The sequence below is a fragment of the Podarcis tiliguerta genome (assembly GCF_965153285.1).
Source record: "Podarcis tiliguerta genome assembly, chromosome: 10".
Lineage (NCBI taxonomy): Eukaryota > Metazoa > Chordata > Lepidosauria > Squamata > Lacertidae > Podarcis > Podarcis tiliguerta.
In genome coordinates this window covers 42,999,771-43,021,103 of record NC_139543.1, presented here as the reverse complement: position 1 = coordinate 43,021,103, position 21,333 = coordinate 42,999,771, and the positions used below count along the sequence as shown (strand labels likewise).

At 45.8% G+C, this 21,333-nt stretch overlaps 1 protein-coding gene across 6 annotated transcripts in view; it reads right to left on the bottom strand.

Moving 5' to 3' along the window:
* The window catches only part of TCF20 (transcription factor 20), a 185,340-nt gene that overhangs the window by 141,169 nt on the left and 22,838 nt on the right, over nt 1-21,333 (bottom strand). For 4 of the 6 annotated variants that reach the window (XM_083400248.1, XM_083400252.1, XM_083400258.1 and 1 more), the window contains exon 2: nt 5,023-5,088. The gene's annotated coding sequence lies outside the window, so the exon portion shown is untranslated. Of the gene's footprint in view, nt 1-5,022; nt 5,089-5,946; nt 6,261-21,333 lie in introns of those variants that run through there. The other 2 variants (XM_083400255.1, XM_083400260.1) reach the window with 1 other exon arrangement.

Here is a 21,333-nt window from a genome sequence, read left to right as displayed (position 1 = left end):
GATGCAGTGCGTGTGTTGGGGGTGAGTTAACTGGCTCCCTCCATGTGTGGACAGTATGTGGGTGTCACATCAGCACAGTCCCTGATTGGTGGGCTTTGGAGGGATGCTGGGGAGCGTGTCTTCCCTCTTTATGGCTTTTGGGGATTTTCTGTGTTCTTCCCCACCAGGGATACAACAACCATTTCACAGGAATAGAAATGGTGTATCTCCCCACCCCATGTCATTAGGTCTGTCCAAGTTGGACAAGTTGCCATGTTATTTTGTGGGGTAGGGGAGGTTTCAAACGTGCCTTATTTTTTGTTCTCTACCTTCCCCACCGCACCCCAAATAAACATTTTCCTTTGCTTAAAATTATCCATTTTGCTGTGCGCTGTTCACAAGTTCTGGCTAGCCACCAGTCTAGTACAGTTCTTAGTGTTATCCTTTAGTGAATTAGATAGTGAAGGAGTGGAACTCCATTATTTAACAAAAATAGGGTGCACAGAACTCATGTCAGTTTGATTTTTTCTTTTCTTTTATAAGAGACTGGCCAGAAACAAGTCAGAAATATATATACATATACTGTATGTAAGGACTTAAGGATGTTGAGGGAAGCTACGAGAAGACGATGCAGCAGTGGAGGAGGGACACATTACCATGGCAACAGAAGAGAGAGGGATTGTTTTAGCAAAATTAATTTCTATGCACAAGATTCATCTAGAGGCAAAGCCGCCCCTCAAAAGGTAGGCCTGAACAGTAGTTTTGCAAATAATAGGTTTCAAGATCTATACAAGATATCAAGTGCAGTTGACTTTTTAAACTCCAAGCTAGGCTGCCGTTCTCCTGGTTCTCTCTCTCCCCCCTCCCCCCCAATCTTCACAATGCACAAAGCCCAACAATACAAGAAGACTGGTTAATTTCAAGGAAACATTATTGAATCAGAAACATTTCAGCAGTTGAGCATTACAGACCAAGTTTACTACTGAATAGCCATGAGCCACCCTCGACAAGGGCTTGTTCAATGGCCTGGGGCACCTGAGAGCTTATTTGATGGTGTTATCCTGATCCAAAAAACCTTGTTTACATTGGCATGGAATTCTGGTAGGATTTAGTCATGCCGCATTGCATTATTCTCTCTCATGCTACTCTGTGTATGTATGTGCAGTGAATTGTAAATTCCACCCACTTCTGAATGCTCAATATCACGATTGTGCTGCCATTTATTTCAGCGCTACTGTTTACTTTGCCAAAAATCCAGGGGTTGTTTTTTTTACCTTTGAGATATTGGCTTGTAAAGATACAGAATTTCTCTCCCAATAAGGTGTCTCATTTACCAAGAGGAAAAAAAGATATTAATTTCAAAACTGTCTGGAGACTTTTTGCACAATACTTCTATCCCATAACTTACAGCAGCTTTTGCAAATAAGATCATATGCATACAGTTAATCCACTGCCACACTGCAAATAAACTGGCATTATTAAGGCATTACATACTCCACACATCCAAAAAACCCCAGTCGATGCAAGTAATAAGACACTGTGCAGCAGAGCGTAAAGAAGGCTACCATGGGATATCCTGTCATGGTCACCAAAACAGGAAAGTGTTTCCAAAGGTCTACACAGTGGAAAAATTGATGAAAAATCACTAACAACTTTGAAATTGGCTTTAAACTGAAATGGTAAGATGATTTTAAGGAAATGAAAAGACAAAAGACCACATGCAAGGTTGCAACTCAACTGTATACTTATCTATTCCAGGTTAAAGGAGGTAAATTAAGATTCCCCTAATTACCTAGCTTGTTTGCTCACTAGGGCTGGGCGATATATTGATATATCGTCCAAAACTGGTTTGAAGTTCACATCATGATAATTGTTTCGTAATATTTGAGCTGGCAATATATTGTGAATCACAATGTGCGTAAGGGCTAGGTGATACCTGGTTTTCAATATCATGATACCTTACCAGCTAAACACTGCAACATTATCACCACCTAAACCTCACAATATCACCAGCTAAAAACTGCAATGTTATCAGCAGCTAAACACTGCAAGCTACCACAATGTCTGAAATAAGGATGGAACTACACAGAGGCAGACAGAACAATGTCCAGGGAACTGCTACTACTGAGAGGTCTAAAACAGATAAATGACAATATTATCAATAATCACACACTCAGTTACACGACTGGAGGCGGCGGCAAGGCCTCACAGCAGTGACAAGGAGTGTTGGCAGCAGCCTGCAAGGCTTTGCGGAGGTGATGACAAGTGACAACAGTAATGGCATTGGCCTGCGAGGCCTCGCAGTGGCAACAGGATTTGGCGACAGGATTTGGCAGCAGAAGCAGCGGTGGCCTACGAGTCCTTGTGGCAGCAGCCTGCAAGGCCTCATGGCAACACAAGCAATGGGGCTTGTGAGGCCTTGCCATGGTGGCAAGAAGTGGCGGTGGCCTGCGAGGCCTCTTGGAGGTAGTGGGAGGTGGTGGGAGAAGCTGTGGCAGCCTGCCTCAGCAAGGTCTCACAGGCCATGTCTGCTTCTGCAACCATCTCCTGCTGCCACCACAAGGTCTCACAGGCCACCGCTACTGCCACCACCATGACAAGGCCTTGCAGGCTGTTGCCACTTTTGCCACTGCCACAAGGCCTTGCAGGCCACTACTACTGCTGCCAAGACGACAAGCTTTTGCAGGCTGCTGATTATTATGGCACTGTTGCCAGGCTGCCACTGCTCCCCCCCTCCCCCACCATTGTTCATTCTGCCGCAGCCATGCTGCTGCTGCTGCCACCGCTTAGCAAGCCCGCTGGCAGTGTGGCAGTCCCAGATTATTTGTATTCACTATGACTCATTAGCATCCTTTGGCCTGAATACCACCATTTGGTAGCCAAGCCCAAACCCAAAAGTCTCATTTGGATGCATTTTGGCTTGCCTGCTGCTGAAAGTGACCATGAGGTGATTGATAATCAGTTTTAGACCCTTAAGTAGCAGCAGTTGCCAGGACATTGTCCTGTTCGCCTCTGCATAGTTCCTTCCTTATTTCAGAAATCGTGATATATCAATATATTGCAATGTTTAGCTGGTTATATATCATGATGTTGAAAAAGTTATTGCCTGGCCCTATTGCTCACATTTATCTGTTTTCAGCTTCAGAATACCCACTTGATCATAGAAACAGAGTGATGAAGGGGGCTGTAATCTGAGGTTACCTGATCAAGCATACAATTACTAAAAAATCCATCTCATGCTTAGAAGTTTGGGTTTGCCCTTTCTATTGCACTAAAAAGAAAGAAACATTTCTGATGTTTTCGTAAGCCAAATTAGGGCAGACTGTATAACATTCTGTGATGTTTGTTTCTTTTACTTGTCTCTGTTGCTTTAAGATTGAAAACCCAGCTATTCAGTTCCATTAGCTTTCAGACAGCAGGTGCTCAGCTAGCTGATTTAGCAGCAGCCACTGTGAATTGTTGGATGCGATTTACTGACTGCAGTTCCCTACACCCCTCGATGCCACTTAAGGGACAGCAAAATAGGGTCGGAGGGAAATCTACAAGTGAGGAGATGGAGATACAGGGAAAATCTGGATGGGGAGTTATTAGATTAGCAAATGAGCCATACTTCTGCCTCTTTTTATCTCCAGACTTCCAGGAGACACATGTCACCAGTCATTTTCTACTGACCTGCACTTCCCTTTTTTAAACAGGAGTTACATAAGCAAGGCCAGGAGACCCTACCAATGGATCAGCTTTAAACTCTTTGCTAACAGATTTTATGTGAATCTTTATATAGACACTCAGGAATCAATCCAGTGCCTTTTCTATTAAACTCAGCCAGAACCAGCAGCTCAGATTTGACAGGCAACCCAAAAGAAGGAACTGAGTTATGATACGCGTAGCAGAGCTTGATGTATTTTAGTGTATATGTTTTTCCAGAACCCAAAGGAGTTGCTATAGCAGCTGTGGAGCATGAGACTTTGAAATGTTGATCTACAAGGTGGCAAGAGACGAGGCTTTGCTGCATTTGTGCCTTAGTGTATAACTGTAAAAAGTAGGTCTTCGAGGGGCTGAAAGTCTGTTTCAAAACATTTTGGTTTATGCTTCATTCCATTTGAAATTCAGGTCTCATCCATGTTAACAGAATGTAACTGAAGAGTAAAGCGGCAACTTCAGGGAAGATTGGAGGAGGAGAAGAATTTTAATTGCGTCTGATTTTAAAAGCTTCTGCTTCCATATTTCTCTAGTTTAAATATGACCGACATAAATATTTTAATGAAGAAGCCTTAAGATTTCTGTGTCCTCAGTAATCAGTGAACAGCCACCTCACACACCATACCGCAACAAGTGCATGTTAGCCAATTCATATAAGTACAGCAGGCCTCTGCTTCCAGTTTCAGTGCCCTGGTATATAGGCACCTGTAATAATGTGTATGCCACGCACACGCATGACCTTTTGGTATGCATATGCTATATTGGGTTATAACCTTTTGAGCCTGAGAACTGCATTCCTTTCAAGGCAACCTTCTGGGGGACATATACCAGTGGGGGGGTGAAGACAGAGGCAAGAGTGGGCAGAGCAACTAATGATCATCAATCTTTATTACAGCCCAAGACCAGACAACAAAAATAGCAATAAAAACACATGTAGAGCAACTAATGTCCATCTTATCTCTCTATGGTAGGCTTGTTTCAACACACATGGACATCCCCTCTCTGTCCTCCATTCAGACAAGAGTTACTATTACTGTTCAAGGACACACTCCACCTAGGCAAACTACTAAAGGGGGGTGAAAAACATGGCCAATGAGCAGCTTGGCTTGGGAGAGGAAGCCTTGTAGGAGGTGTGGTGTCAGCAGAGACCAAGCACTAGATGGGAACATCTGAAGGTTCTCTACACCAAAGGTTCCTCACCTCTGCACTCTGTGAAGTGATCCCTGAAGCTCACAATAAATATCAATCCATCCTTCCAGCAGTCTAAACAAATACTAGGCAAGGTTAAGTCTTATATACACTTTGCATTATAAATATCCCCAACAAAAAATATCTATTTCATACCTTATCCTCTGTGAAGAAGGGAAAAGTCCTTTGAGGATCATTGTCAAAACAGAGGCAGAGAAGTCACTAAAAGAAAATAAGAAAGAACTTTTATGAGAGAGTTAATGCAAATTGTTAAGATGTGTCTATCGGGTTAAAAATACCTAAGCACCAGCAGAGGTTACATATTTCTATTATTTCATATATTTTAATCTACTAGCCATGCAGTTCACTGTGCAGCCTCAGGCCAGTCACTCTCTCCCCTAGCCCCCTTCACTGGGTTATTCCGAGGATAAAATGGAGGCACTCCTAGGCACTCTGAGCATCTTAAAGGAAAGATGGGGTTGGAGAATGAAAAAGAATGACAAGCAGATCCAAGCTCAGACCACAGCTCACTGGATGGCCTTAGGCAAGTCACTATCGCTACTACCAGATTTGAGAACTGATGAAAAATTATAAAGCATATTGTACATTTAAAGAGTGTTGCAGGAAATGCAAATAGAAGTATGTTATGAAATCCAAACCAAATCATATCCGATATCTTCCTCCTTATGCAAAATATATACAGTAGTCATGAAAAAGAGCTGTCACTCAGCCAACATAAAAGAAGGTCCCTTCCCTGAGATATGGAGCGTGTCACCTTGATTAAGCCCAGCGTTACTCGAATCAAGAGCCCCTTCATTATATGGTGAAGGCACAGCCAGCTGCATACGAGCTGCTTATGCCAGATCAGACGAAGAGTCTCACAGTCCCACACTGTCTCCCATCCTTGCCTTAGGGCAGCTCACCAATAGAGCAAGATGGGGGTAGCTGTCCCTTGTGGCTTGCTCCCAGCATCTGAGGTACACTGAATATGGATGTTGCATTTATCTCTGGCAGCTAATAGCCATTGATTTACCAGCTAAACCTGAGAGAACAAAAACATTCTGGCAAATAAATACCCACCTTGAACATCAGCTGCTGGGAAAGAGAAGCAACTGGATTCCTCCTTGCCAGCTCCTGACATTCGCATTATGCCTGGGTTCCTCCCCTCCTCCTTCCATGGATGTTTAGGAAGCACTTAAAAACCAGCTACCCTCACTTCATTATCACCCGGCTTGGAAGAGGATTGTTTTGTTTTTAATATGTGATCAATATCACTTCCCTTCCAAATCATATCGCCTTCCACCCAAGCTGTCAGCAAGTCAACAAGGGCTGACCTCTTCTGGCAGCTCTATTTAATCAGACCCTGAGAGGGAGCGAGAAAGAGACAGACAGACAGACAGACAGACAGACAGACAGAGCCTGCCGTTGTTTGCACTTTCTCTCTGTCTCCCTTCTCTTTCCCTGACATGAGTTACGCAGCATTTCATTCTACAAAAGCCAATCTGATTCTCACTGTGCAAATTTCTCCACGGCGTCGCTCTGTCAGGGCATTTCAGCTCTGACCCGCAAATCTTCCCACATAACTCTTTCAGTGTATCTCTCGCTCAGCCTGGCACGTCTCCTGCCATGCTGCTCCCCTGGATTCCACAGTTCTATCAATACACTCTCAGGCATGACTGCAAGATTGCAATGCCCTGTTCTCGATTCTCTCCCAAGTTCGGTCAACTTCCTCCCCCTGGAGTAATAAGGTCTGCATCGCAAGATTTGTTTCAAAGAGTGTCCTCACGGGAAAAATTCCGACCACCAGGCTAATTTCATTTCCCACCTAAACAGTGTTTTAGCTGAAGAGGCAAGGACTGCACAGTGCATTCTAAACCACTGTTTACACAAATAAATGTAACCCCCTGCCTAGACTATATTAAATGTGTCATCTCTGTCTCCTTTCTACCACTCAATTATGAAGTGGGGGATTATTTTCTTCCTAAAATATGCAGGAACTGTTCTAGAAAACGGATATATTCTCTCCTGGCACAAACATTGTAGTCTGAGGCAAACTCTCCCCTGATTTTCTTAGCCCATGGAACATTCTAGAAGAGAGCTATGGAAGTGGGTATGGGAACTTCCGAAATATCACCTATTTGGCTTCCTAACATGGTGCCCATTTTCTCCCACCAAGATTTTCAAAAGCAAGTTCCTGTTAGCAATTCTCGCTTGGCTAAGAAAACTAAATGTATGTGCCATACTAAGAACTTTGATGTGCCCCTTATATTAGATGGATAAACAAATGAAGCTACCGGTATATACATTAATATAGCAAGAATATATACTATTTCCCCCCTAACAAGGAGGAAAATAATCATGGCACAGAAAAGCAGTATTTAATCAAGTCTCTTTACCTCAAGCACAGCCTCCCACTGCCTCCCACAGAGAGCAACCTGCAGCTCCCGCTGTCATTAAAAGACACTAAGATATTGTAGGCTTATGCCCTTTACTTTGCCAGAGAATTGCTTACCCGCGTCCCCAGGACCGAGAAGAGAATAAAAAAATTCCAGGAAAGTTTCTTCTTTGGAGAAAAGAGTTTTATTGCAAATCTGTGCACAGAGACAGTCAGCAGAATATAGTTTCTGAAATCTGACTGTCCAGCAATACGCATCTGCAAGCCTTCTTATACTTTAGAGTATTTACCCACCTCCCAGACCTCCCCCCAAAACTTCCCCAATCAGCTGGCAAGTTTCCAACTTATTCCTTATATGGCACATCTATATTTGCTGGCTAAGGCTGCTAGCTAAGCACTTCTTCTGCTGGTTAAGCATTTTCTCTGCTCAGTAAGCACCCCCTCCCACCTCCTTGTACACGTGTATTCTTTTGCTAGCTAAGCATTCCCTTCGTATCTCTTCTTATCTTGCATTACTTAAAGCAGAAGCAAAGCAGGAAACATCTTGCTAGTGGTTTTTAGTTGACAGCAGTTTTTGGCTAGGCAGGAAACGACCTTCTGACCTGTAACTAACATCAGCAGTTTCAGATAGCTGGTTAGACAGGAAACGGCCTCCTGACCTGTCTGATTTAGACTTTGCAAATAACTGCATTTTTGGGTTTGAGCTTGTGTAACCATCCTAGCAGAGTGCCGGAATTTACTATGTGTAGATAATATTAATGATTAACCGTTCCCCTCTCCCTTCACTCCCTCCTCTTCTTCTGAACAACCTAATACTTAGGTTCGTTCTGGGGTATGGGCCTATACTCCCTCATCACAGCGATGACTGTGGGTCCTAGCTTCCGTGACAGGAGTCTTTGCATCATTTGCTGCAAGCATTGCAATAAGCAGGGGATACAGAGGCAAAGAAGCAAAAGGATTAATAGCGGTCCTGCTAATAATACTATAACATTCCTGAGCCAACTGCCATCAGGGAGCCAGGAATACATCCAACCCCATGCATCACTCCCTGTGGCTTTCAGCGGGTTTTCAGCTATCATTGTTTCCATGTGGTTGATGGTGGCTGAAATATTTGCTGACTGGTCTGAAATGTACATGCAGCAATGGGAATGAATTAAGGCACAAACTCCGCCCTTAGAGGCAAGGACTACATCCAAAGCGTAACGATTTTGAAGGACTACCTCCCTTATCTCTGACATTTCCTTATTAATTGCTTTTAAGGCCGAGATGGTGGAGTTAAACAAAGCCTCGGTCCAGTTTGCCAATCTATGCAGATCCCGGTAATTCATGGCTACACCCAAAGGGGGTAGAAGGGACCTAGAGATGGCTGTGCCGGTATACTGGTTAATAGGTGATTTCGCGTCCCTTTTGTTACGCAGACGGACTGTTGGGAGCTTATCCATCTTATACACCAGGGGTACGACTACTCCTAAAGTACAGGTTCCAGAAAAGGCAGAGGGGATTTCTTTGTAGGCTCTTGTGCCGCAGAGCAACCACAAATCAGACTGGAGCAGGCAGTTAGATCTGCTGCGCGCCGTCATCCAGGTAAACCAAGTATAAAAATCGACACACATAGCATCATAAATGGAAGTACCTTTTTGGAAGCAGGAGGATCCGTTAATATACTCATAAGTCCAATTGCAATATGGATAGTGACCTAAAAAATTGCTGCTGTTATGATTGAAACGGAGACAACGAGGTGCCTGTTCCATGAGTGACAGAAACACTGGGGGTGAATAGGTGCGACCATCTGACATAAGATTACTAATTCTAAATGACTCATTTATTGGAATACTATGCAGTAGTATGCCAGGCTTCTTAAATTGTGGAGGGACATGCATACAAACCCAGCATTCAGAAAGATTAAGCATAGAAGAGAAACGATCTATATCTCTAACATAGGTATTATTACTCCAAATCTGATGATAGGGCTCTGACCGGCCGGTTTTCCGTATATGTGAGTCATCTCCCAGACCCAACCCAAGTAGGGCTAGTACCAGAAGGGTCAAGGGGATGGGGGCTGGTTGTTCCCTCCCACAAAATCGGTGACGCTCATGCCAGCAAAAGAAAACACACATCCATATGACAAGAGCGGTTGAGATAACCCCTATCCACCAACCCCAATCCTTCCATGGTTCCTCCCACCAATATTCAGGGGGTGTGCTCATTGTTGAAGAGCTCACTGATATTTGTGCCCGACTATCTGTTGAGCCTCAAGGATGAGAGTCCACTGGTGAGCTGATGCTCCCACTACGTGGGTCAACTTTTCTGCTAACCCTGATGGGTGGATTGAACCACTTGTTTAGCAATTTCAATGCACACCTGGTTAAGGCTCCCACCCCTGCAATACTTGCATTAAGATAGGTTCCGTCCCATCTATCGCCTGCATTAAGAGTAGGACCTGGTCTATCAAATGAGGTTGGTACAGTGCTCTACCTCCCATATAACAGTTGACTACCCTCCCACAACAGCAAAAGCGGTCCAGAACTCGATAGAGTTCGAGCGTCTCTGCAACTTCCCGTATGAGCACTATCCACGCATGCCGGACAGTGGTGTGGGAGAGGAGCCACAACGGGGCAGTGGGGTGTTTTAAGACGGCAATCTCATCAAATCCCAGTTTCCAATAGCCATAGAGCACACCATCTCTTACCACCGGTAAGACGAACCAGTCGTAGCAGAGTCCATCAGGCCAATAAATGCGGTATGGCTCAGTGGGGTCAGGGCTGTGGGACATAAAGCAGATAACAAAAAGAAAAGAGAAAGTCCCTATGGAAATATTAAATGTCCTGGTGAGCTTCCTGGGTTAGTCCTGGCACGGAGTTGGGGACGCTGCCCGCGGGCGCCCCTCCCATCCAATTCTTCAGCTGTGCGTTGAGATATCAGCTTCCGGTGTGATATCAGCAGAGCGGTCGTCTGCCAGGCGTCTGGAGATGGTCAGCCGAAGGGAGTTCTCTGGATCTGGTGTTACTGTCCAATCCGAGATGGCTTTCTTCACTCGAGTATGGTGGACCCACGGGGTGATGCCGGCAACCTTCACAGCAGTAGGAGTAGAGAGTAGCACGGTGTATGGTCCCCTCCAGCAGGGCTGTAGGGGGGCTCGCTGCCAGTCTTTCACCCACACTTCATCACCTGGCTCGAACTGATGGAACGGTTCAGTCAACACACATGGGGTGCGAGCCTGGGTCCACCTGTTGAGATAAGAAAGAACTCGGGAGAGTGACTGTACATAATTATTCAGTTGCACATCTTGGCTAACATACGGATTTAACATTCTAACATATGGGACTGGTCTCCCAAACAGAACTTCAAAAGATGACAAGTGGGTCCGTTTTGACGGAAGACTGCGGACCCTGAGTAATGCCAAGGGCAACATGGCCACCCAATTAGACCCGGTTTCCTGTGTCAGCTTGGACAGCTGATTCTTTAGAGTTCTGTTCATTCTCTCTACTTTTCCAGAACTCTGGGGTCTATAAGCAGTATGCAGCTTCCAGTTGATCTGGAGCGCTTTTGCCAGCCCCTGTAGGATTGCATGAACAAATGCTGGTCCATTATCAGATCCTATGGACCTTGGCAATCCATAGCGAGGGATGATTTCCCTAAGCAGGCACCTGGTTACTTCAAATGCCTTTTCAGTCTTTGTGGGCCATGCTTCGACCCATCCGGTGTAGGTGCACACTGCTACCAGCAGGTAGCGGTGCAGTCCACAACGGGGTAATTCAGTAAAGTCCACGACAAGATCTTCCATAGGTGCCGTTCCACTGTGCTGAATCCCTGGGGGAGCCAGTGGTCCGGCTCTGGGATTATTCTTCTGACACAGCAGGCATTTCCTGGAAATCTGGGCTGCCAGTTGGTAGAGGTGGGCTATATAGAAGCATTTTTCCAGCTGCTTGGTTGTAGCATCGGGTCCTATGTGGGTTGAATCATGGCACCTCTGAATTATTTGCCGCGAAAGAGACTCTGGAATCCATATCCTGTCATCAGGGGTAAGGTACCATCCTTCTTTGGTCAATGTCAGTTCCTGGGCGTCTGCAGTGTCCTTTTCCTGCTTGGTATAAGCTGGCTTGTCAGCGGTGCTTAAAATCTCTTCTGGGACTAGTGCTCCGATAACCGGGATGGGGGCTAGTTCCCGAGCTGCTTCCTTGGCCACTTTGTCTGCCAATCGATTTCCTCTGGCCACTTCCCCTGGTCCAGTTGTGTGTCCATAACAATGGATAACCGCTACCGCTTCAGGCTCCCATACAGCATCCAGAAGGTTCAACAAAGCTTGTGGGTGGGCCACCTGGTTTCCTCTGGAGGTAAGCAAACCTCTCTCTTTCCATAAGGCTCCGTGGGCGTGTAAGGTCAGGAATGCATACTTAGAATCAGTATAGATGTTTATCTTCTGTCCCTTTGCCAGGCTCAGGGCTCTGGTAAGCGCAGTTAGTTCTGCCAGCTGGGCCGATGTTCCAGGCGGGAGTGACTTTGCTTCGACCACCTGGTCGTCCAGGGCTACCACTGCATAGCCTGCTTTTCGCTGCCCAGCCTCGACAAAGCTGCTTCCATCCACAAACCATGAAAGCCAGTGGGGGTCTGCTTTGTCTTTGAGATCAGGCCTGCTGGAATATACTTCGTCCATTACTTCAATGCAGTCGTGCGTCTGCTCCTCACCTTCTCCTACCGGCAACAGGGTAGCTGGGTTGAGGGCGGTGGTGACCTGGAACTTCAAACGTGGGTGCAACAATAACATCTGACACTTCCTCATCTTCGCTTGGGAGAGGAAATAGGTACCCTTCATGTCAAGCAGTGCTGGGACTGCATGCGGAGTCACACAAACAGTGTCTTGGCCAAAAGTAAATTTGTCTGCTTTGTTCAGTAGGGTGGCTACTGCCACAACTGCTCTCATGCACGGCGGTAAGCCTTGTTCTGTAGGCGACAGGCGCTCAGATAGGTATGCCACGGGCTGCTGCCAGCTTCCCAATTTTTGGCATAGCACTCCCTTTGCTGTTCCCTGGTCTTCATCCACAAACAGGGAGAAAGGCTTCTCAGGATTTGGGATACCCAGCGCTGGTGCTTGCTGCAATGCCCTTTTCAGATCCTTGAAGGCCTGCCGTTGCTCCTCTCCCCACACAAAGGGGTCCTTTTCAGTTCCTCTGGTTGACTCGTGCAGAGGCTTGGCAATTGTGCTGAAGTCAGGGATCCATATTCTACAGAATCCTGCCGAGCCCAAGAAACCACGAAGTTCTCTGCGATTCTTTGGCTCTGGAATCTGGATAATGGCTTGCTTCCTTTCTTCTCTAAGGGTCCGTTGCTGATGGGATATATCAAATCCAAGGTATTTTACAGTGGGTAGGCATATTTGGGCCTTCTTCTTAGATACCCGGTATCCTGCTTCAGCCAAGTGATTCAACAAATCCTTGGTGGCTTTCATACACGTGTCCTCGTCTGAGCAGGCCAAAAGAAGGTCATCCACGTACTGTAACAAGACCCTGTGTGGGCTGGTGGGGAAGCTAGACAGGTCCGAGGCCAATGCTACCCCAAAAAGGGTTGGAGAATTCTTGAAACCTTGTGGAAGCCTCGTCCACGTATATTGCACCTTGGTGCCTGTTCCTGGATCCATCCATTGAAATGCAAACAGGGGCTGACTTTCCTCTGCCAGACGGCAGCAGAAGAATGCATCCTTCAAGTCCAGTACCGTGAAATAGCAGGCAGTAGGAGGTATTAAACTCAACAGTGTGTAAGGATTGGGCACATTGGGGTGGAGGGTTTCCACGGCTTGGTTGACCAATCGGAGGTCTTGGACCGGACGATACGAGTTATCTTCCTTCTTCACCGGCAAGAGTGGGGTGTTCCACTGAGATTGACACTGCCTCAGGATGCCATGGCGAAGTAACCGTTCCAAATGTACCCATACTCCTTCTGCAGCTCGCCGGGGGATAGGGTACTGGTTCACAGCCACAGGGTTGGCGAATGGTTTGGGCTTGACTATTATAGGTGGGATGTTCTTTGCCATTCCGGGCGGGTTGCCTTCTGCCCATACACCAGGGTTTACTTTTTGCAGGAGGTCTTCTGGAATAATCCCCTCCTCTTCTTTTACCATCATTAAGCGCCAGTGTTCCCTTAAGGGTACTTCTAAGGAAAGCTCTCCTGTTTGCCCTGTAGTCATTGTCACTTCTCCTGTCGGTTGAAAGGAAATCTGGGCTTGCAATTTTGATAGCAGGTCTCGGCCCAATAATGGGATGGGACACTCTGGTATATATAAAAACTTGTGTTGGACTACTTGGCCACCCAGGCGACAGACAACAGATTGCAGGAATGGGGCTCTTTGTGATTTGCCTGTAGCTCCTATTATGTTAATTGTTTGCTTGGTGGGCTTGGACACTGGTACTGGCAAAACAGAGTGGGCGGCTCCTGTGTCAACCATAAAGGGGATAGTTTGGTTCCCTGTTTGTATTTTGACCATGGGCTCACGGGAACCTAAAGCAGCTGGGCCCGGTCTGTCCTAGTATTCTTCCTCCTCTCTCAGGCTCATCATGCCGGGCTGCCTTTGGGCTGAGGGGTACCAGGGAGGTCCCTGTCCACGTCCTCTACCCCTGCTGGCATTTGTCGATGACCAAGGTCTCAGTTCCTGTCCAGGTCCCCTGGGGGTTGGGCCTGGGGCTCGTTCTCCTCGTCCTCTCCCTCCTAAGTGGGCCTGTGGGCATTCTCCTTTCCAGTGCCCTTCCTGCCGGCAGATGGCGCACTGATTCCTCCCCAGGCGGCCTTGCCCTCCTCCCCGGGCACTTCCTCTTTTCTGAGGGATGGGTGCGGTGGCCTGTAATGCCATCAACTTCTTTGCTTGATACTTCTCCTTTTTCTTTTGTTCCTCTTCTTCCCTCTGATTGTAAGTGGTTTGAGCCAGTTCTAACATCCACTCAAGGGTGTGGCCCATGAACCCCTCGTGTTTTTGAATTTTTCGGCGGACATCGGGCGCTGCCTGAGCTACAAAAGCAGCCTTTACAATAAGGGCGTTGGCAGCCTCATCTGGGTCTACAGGAGTATACTGACGGTAGGCTTCCTTCAGGCGTTCCAGGTAAGCCCCTGGGGCCTCTTCATTCCCCTGCACTACCTCTCTGACCTTCACAAAGTTGGTGGGTTTCCTGGCTGCCCTTCTCATACCATTTAATACGTTCTGGCGGTAGGTAGTGAGGGTTTTCTGGCCATCAGCAGTCTGATAATTCCAATTCGGGGTACTATCAGGGTATCCTGTTATAATGTCTGGATCCGGTGTTCCCTGTGCTCTCATGTGTACTCGAGCTTCAACATGGATTCGCCTAGTTTCTTCTGTGGTTAGCAGCGCATCCATCAAATACTGCACATCATCAAAAGTGGGATTATAGGTTTTAAAAATCCCTTCAAACAATTTTATAATTTTAGCTGGATTCTCCTCAAAGGAAGGATTTTGATTTCTCCAATTACAAACATCTGCACTTGAAAAGGGTATATGCTGGACCGTGTAGGTCCGTGGTGCCTCCGCCCCACCAGGCCCTGGAGGTCCCGGTGGGTCATAAACCCTTCGGAGGGGCATTACTCCGACCCCACCCTTTTTCTGTGCCTCATGGGACTTATGGAAGGCTGCCCTGGTTGCTGCTTCTATCCATTCCTTCTGCCATTTCTTCCCTTGTGTTGAGGAGCATCCTGCTGCAGCCAACACGTGGGGGCTAACATCCACTTTGTCCGCATAGGGTTGTACATACTGTTGCAATCTCAAAGACTGATACTGAGTCCACTCTCTTCCCTTCTTTGCTAACTCAACCAATCCCTTTACAAATTCCTCATCATCCTCTTCTTCCTCTTCTGATTCATCAGCCTTGGGGGGTTCAGGCTGGGGGCTAGCTCCTCCCGGTGCTTGGGGACCTGGGCCTGGGGGAATTGCTAGAGGGGCAGTTGGTGGAGCATAGGGTGGTGGCGGTTTGATGATTCCCCCCTCCTCATCTTCTGGGTCTGGTATCACCGGGGGCTTTTCTGCCTTCCCTGCCGGTCGAACTGTACAAATTGTATTTCGTGGGGCGTCGCCTTGGCAGGCTTTCAACCACGGTGGATTCTTTTCTACATTGGTTTTCCAAGTAGAAATGTAAGGGATTTGGTCGGGGTGGACATTCAATATGTTCTGGTATAATGGGCTGATTAGTTGCAAATCAAAGCTTCCTCCTGACGGCCAATTAGTTTGTGCGGGCCAGTCAACTTCACATAATGTCCTCATTCTCTGTTTTCGCAATCTGATTCCCCAATCATCATGCTTTGTGGCCGCTTTCCAGTTCTTTAAAAAACATTCCAGAGGACTACATTGGCTTGCCCCAGACCCCATTTTTTTTTTTTTTTTTTTTTTTTTTTCTTTCAGATACTCCGCACCTGACTGGGCTGTAAATTCTTTCACAGTTCACACGATACAGATTGTGGTCTGCACGAGGTCGCCCTGGCAGAAAACGCACAACCCTGCAATCGCTCGGCCAAGGGGAACGCTAGGCCCCGACCCACACTTGACAACAATTCAGTCACTGGAGTATCTGACATGCAACATATAACATACAAATCACACCATTATAATTTCAACATGCAACACACAAAACACACCAATACAACTTCCCCTCTGTTTCCCTTTTACCCAACCTTACTGGCGGCAAACTACTGCAATCGGCCAGTTCTCCCCTCTGTTTCCCTTGTACCCAACCTTACTGGCGGCCCTCTGCACAACCAGGTGAGGCTTGATCAGACCTCGCCCCCCTTTTCCTTGGGGCCCACGCCCTGTCCCTTGGGCTTACCGTTTTCCGCTGCGGATTCCCTCCTGGCCAGTCCTCTTTCCTCCCTCGACCGAGGTCCCTACTCAGGAGCGGTGTGGCCGGTTTCCCCCACGAATCAGTAGGGTGCGCGCTGAAGCCTGCAAACTCCGGTCCGAGCTGTTCACCTGGTCGAGCCTGGCTCTTCCCGGCCCCCTTGGGGTGGGGCAATTCCCGGCCAATGCACCAAGCTGTAGGCTTATGCCCTTTACTTTGCCAGAGAATTGCTTACCCGCGTCCCCAGGACCGAGAAGAGAATAAAAAAATTCCAGGAAAGTTTCTTCTTTGGAGAAAAGAGTTTTATTGCAAATCTGTGCACAGAGACAGTCAGCAGAATATAGTTTCTGAAATCTGACTGTCCAGCAATACGCATCTGCAAGCCTTCTTATACTTTAGAGTATTTACCCACCTCCCAGACCTCCCCCCAAAACTTCCCCAATCAGCTGGCAAGTTTCCAACTTATTCCTTATATGGCACATCTATATTTGCTGGCTAAGGCTGCTAGCTAAGCACTTCTTCTGCTGGTTAAGCATTTTCTCTGCTCAGTAAGCACCCCCTCCCACCTCCTTGTACACGTGTATTCTTTTGCTAGCTAAGCATTCCCTTCGTATCTCTTCTTATCTTGCATTACTTAAAGCAGAAGCAAAGCAGGAAACATCTTGCTAGTGGTTTTTAGTTGACAGCAGTTTTTGGCTAGGCAGGAAACGACCTTCTGACCTGTAACTAACATCAGCAGTTTCAGATAGCTGGTTAGACAGGAAACGGCCTCCTGACCTGTCTGATTTAGACTTTGCAAATAACTGCATTTTTGGGTTTGAGCTTGTGTAACCATCCTAGCAGAGTGCCGGAATTTACTATGTGTAGATAATATTAATGATTAACCGTTCCCCTCTCCCTTCAATATTAAACAAGAATTAAGCCCAGAGAAGCATGCTGGTAGAAATATACAAACGGAGAGAGGGTGAAAGTGGAAAGAAAGGTTCCCCTCACCCCTGAATTATCCATAGTAAATACACAACGTTAAATAACCTGCTGTTGGGGCTTTTTGGAAGGGTCAGGGAGAAATCTGTGCCTCCCTTAATAGGTCCATAGCAGGGGTAGGCAACCTAAGGCCCGGGGGCCGGATGTGGCTCATTCGCCTTCAAAATCCGGCTCGTGGACGATCCGGGAATCAGCATGTTTTTACACGAGTAGAATGTGTCCTTTTATTTAAAAGGCACCTCTGGATTATTTGTGGAGCATAGGAATTCGATCATTCCCCCCACCAAAATATAGTCCAGCCCACCACATGGTCTGAGGGACTGTGGACCGGCCCGCGGCTGAAAAAGGTTGCTGACCCTTGGTCCATAGCCTTGCTCTGTGGCCTGGCTTTTGATATCTGCGTTTCCTAGCCTGATTCTTGTACTGCATAGGCCCTTGCCAAACCCAGAAGGGCAAACATTGTTTCTCTTTCCTTTCCAAATACAACTCTCTCTATCGATAATAGAGGGGAACAGCGGGGGTCACTGTGTGACTAGATTTTGGCATTTAAGGAGTCAATTTGCAGTTCTTGGCTTCCCAGGAATTAAGAGATCTGAAGGTTCTGCAAGGCCCCGTGTTTTTCTTTTAATCCTCCAGAGATCACCACCAGATACTGGCTTTAATGCACTTAGTTGTTTTGACAGACCTGTACCCCATTGGGTGACCATCCCAAATCTCTCAGCTTAATCCTGCATACCTAAAAATCCCTGGGAGGGATATTTCCACTTCTTAAGCCATGTGACCCCCATGGGGAGTAGAGCTACACCCATAGGTACTGACCTTGGACCTGCAGATTAGAACTCAGTACTCTTCACTCCCGCCCACCTCTAATTTCAAGCTGAACAAATTAAAAACAAAAGGTACTCCTTCCAAAGGAAACCTAGCTACAGACTTTTGTGCAGTTCTTATATGAAGTTTCTCTTCAAAGGGGCCTTGAACTTGAAAAGCTTTGCAGGAGAGACAGTATAAAAGGAATAACATTTCTTTAACCCCCCCAGGGTGCTTCCACACCAGGCATTTAGTGAGAAACTGCAATGCTTCATTCACTCACATCTCAGTATGCCAACAGCATTTCCTGGGCCTAGTATATTGTATGTGGTTTGGGGGCCCTGCACACAAACACCCACCCATACACCCCCTGGCAATAACTGTTGCTTATGTAAGTACGTATATTAGCATAGTCTACCTCACAGGGCTGTTGCAAAGATAAAAGGGGGAGGGGAGGTCACGGTACACAATCTTGAGCTCCTGGAGGAAAAGGAAAATGCAAATATACATAGACAGATAGTCATTCACAGATCCTGTAAAGAAAAATAAGCATGCCAGAAAAGTAGCCCCACCACCACTTCAACTGCAATGGGTCATATTCCTTATTATTATTATTATTATTATTATTATTATTATTATTATTATTATTTACCCGCCCTTCACCCTAAAGTGGATTACAACAGGGTGGATTACAACATTAAAACATATATTGAAAACAGTGTAACACAACCTACACACAAACAAGGTGGGTCCTAAAAATATACACTTCAAGTGCCAGGGTAAAGATGTGTGTCTTCAGCGAAATGCCAAAACAAAACAAAAAGGTTTGCCAACCCTGATCAATGACAACAAGCAAAACAATACTCTAAGTATGTACAGTTTCATAACTTTGGTGTCTGTACTACCAACTCTCAGCCTAGTTTACATCATAGGGTTATTGTGAAAATAAAAAGAGGAGAAGGGGGAAACAATGTACACAGCCCCGAGTTCCTAAGAGGAAAAGCAAGATGCAAACATGAAACAACAACAAGCAAGAGATACCCTAAAGCAGCGGTTCTCAACCTGTGGGTCCCCAGATGTTGTTGGACTACAACTCCCATAACCCCTAGCTAGCAAGGCCAGAGCTCAGGGATGATGGGAGTTGTAGTCCAACAACATCTGGGGACCCACAGGTTGAGAGCCGCTGCCCTAAAGCATGTGCGGTTTTTACAACTCTCAGCAAGCACACACTCACGAACAATACTTTCCCCATTCTTGATAAACAAAAAAGTATCCTTATGTTAAAATACAGTCTGTAGGATTTTTAACTTGCTGCAGCTGCAAGGTGTTTGATAATTTTATGGTTGTATCTGCAAGTTCATTTTGTATTTCTGTTTTCATGGTTACTTTATATTAATAAATAACAGCCCCATGACAAGCAGTAGTTGCTGTGTGCGAGAAATGGAAAACTTGGGGTCTGCAAACTTATGCAACTTTTCATTTTCATCCTTGCTGCAGTCTTTAGGAGCCTACAGTTACATAGGAACAAGTTTCCTTTTTTCCCCCTTTGTCCTTTTTGGTCTTCCGAGCAATCAGAGAGATGAGTAGCTGCTTCCAATCTCTTCTCAGAACACCTTATTAACTACAAGGCACCATGCCAAATCCCAAGACAGGGCAGTCTCAGATGCCATCCAGGAATTCATGCAAAGGCAGAAACGTGTTTGGTAGTAAACGAATACAGTACTACCGCCAGAAAAAGGCCAATGTCTGAAGAATTCTGGTTGACGGTAAATGGATGCTATCAGAGGAAAATGATGGGATGTTGTACTTGTTTCTTTGTCAGGGGGATATGTGGACTGAAGGCTTGTTTTTTTAATATTATTAATAGCACATAGCACCAGCAATGTAACAGGCATTAAGAGCTTAGCTATATCCCAATTCCGGAGACATGTTGGGTCTGGCTAATGACACAAATTTTAACTGTTGCAACAGGTTGTAGTCATGCAATTCTGTCTTTATTGCAATTTGCTTGTTGCAGTGGGTTCAGAGAGCTCGTCTCACAAAACCAATGTCCCTCTGATTATGCATTTTTCCTGCATACATGGGAATGCCTCCAGAGTAAAACCACAAGAGCCTACAGCTGACAAGAGCTTGTTCAGCAGGTAAAGAGAAATGGTCAACTGAGCAGCTACTATTATAAACACAGGAACCTGAACTGATGTAGGCAAAAGGAGAAATGCCATGCCAGAGGACAGGAATCTGACACCAATGATTAAAGCAAATCTCTAGGAAATGTTTCCTGACAGTGAAGTCTATTAGATTGATGCATAGGCTCCCAAGGGATACAGTGGAAATCCCATCTCTCTGCTCAATTGAAGAGAGGAAGTGAGCAGTAAAAATCGCAGTGCAGGATACTATGCAAAGAGCGAAATGGACAGTGCCTATCTGCTCAGATTTCAGTTAGCAGGCTGTGGTCTGTATCCATACTAATTTTAAAAAGCATGGCAAGTCCATGATGAAGGTGGTAGTGAGTAGCTTTTATTGTCTATAATCTGAGAAGTGATCAAAGACATGTGCCAAAATTATTTATAATTTGCTAGTGTCCATCTGTTGAAGAGAGGATAAGTGTTTGCCTCCATTCTAAGTTCACTAGTCATCAGTGCACAATATTAAAGACAGAAGGTTTTGAGTTTCTGTAACATACCGAATTTTTTGCACCATAACACTCACTTTTTTCCTCCTAAAAAGTAAGGGGAAATGTCTGTGCGTGTTATGGAGGGAATGCCTACGGGTGGCATGCCTACAGATTTTCCTCCTCTAAAAACTACGTGCGTGTTATGGTCGGGTGCGTGTTATAGAGCGAAAAATACGGTACTTAGCCCTAACATTAAATATAGATTCACACGTGCATGTTCATCACTTAATGACAGCAGAATCAAACAGAAGCCGCTCTGAAGCAAAGACAAAAATGAGTGAAAAATGGGATTGTGGTACAGTGGGGAACTGCCAAGTTTGTCAGCATATTTTTCCTCATGCCAGGTTTGGGATCACTCCTGGCCCCAACAGAACTTTATGCATAGAAAACTACGACTGTGTTTGGACATCACTATAAATTATTGTTTATAAACTATGGCTAATCATTATGAGAACAAGCCTAGACAAGCCTCACTTCTCTTTCGTCTTTAAGCACGTCCATGAGGAACAGATTGGAAACTTTCACTTCTGTTTTGACTAACCACAGTTTATATGTCCAAACCCAGACGAACTATGTTAGTCAATTGTTCTTTATTGAAATAAGCCAAACTGCGGTTCACAAAACCAGCTTGTTTCAATGAAACATAGTCAAGTTTTACCAACTTTTGATTGAAATTTAATGCTAAAATGTGGACAGTTGGAAATGGAAGCAAAAGCTTTCAATCTCTCTTGTGGCTGTCCTGGAAGAGAGGGGAGAGGGAAAGCACACAAGACTTTGGC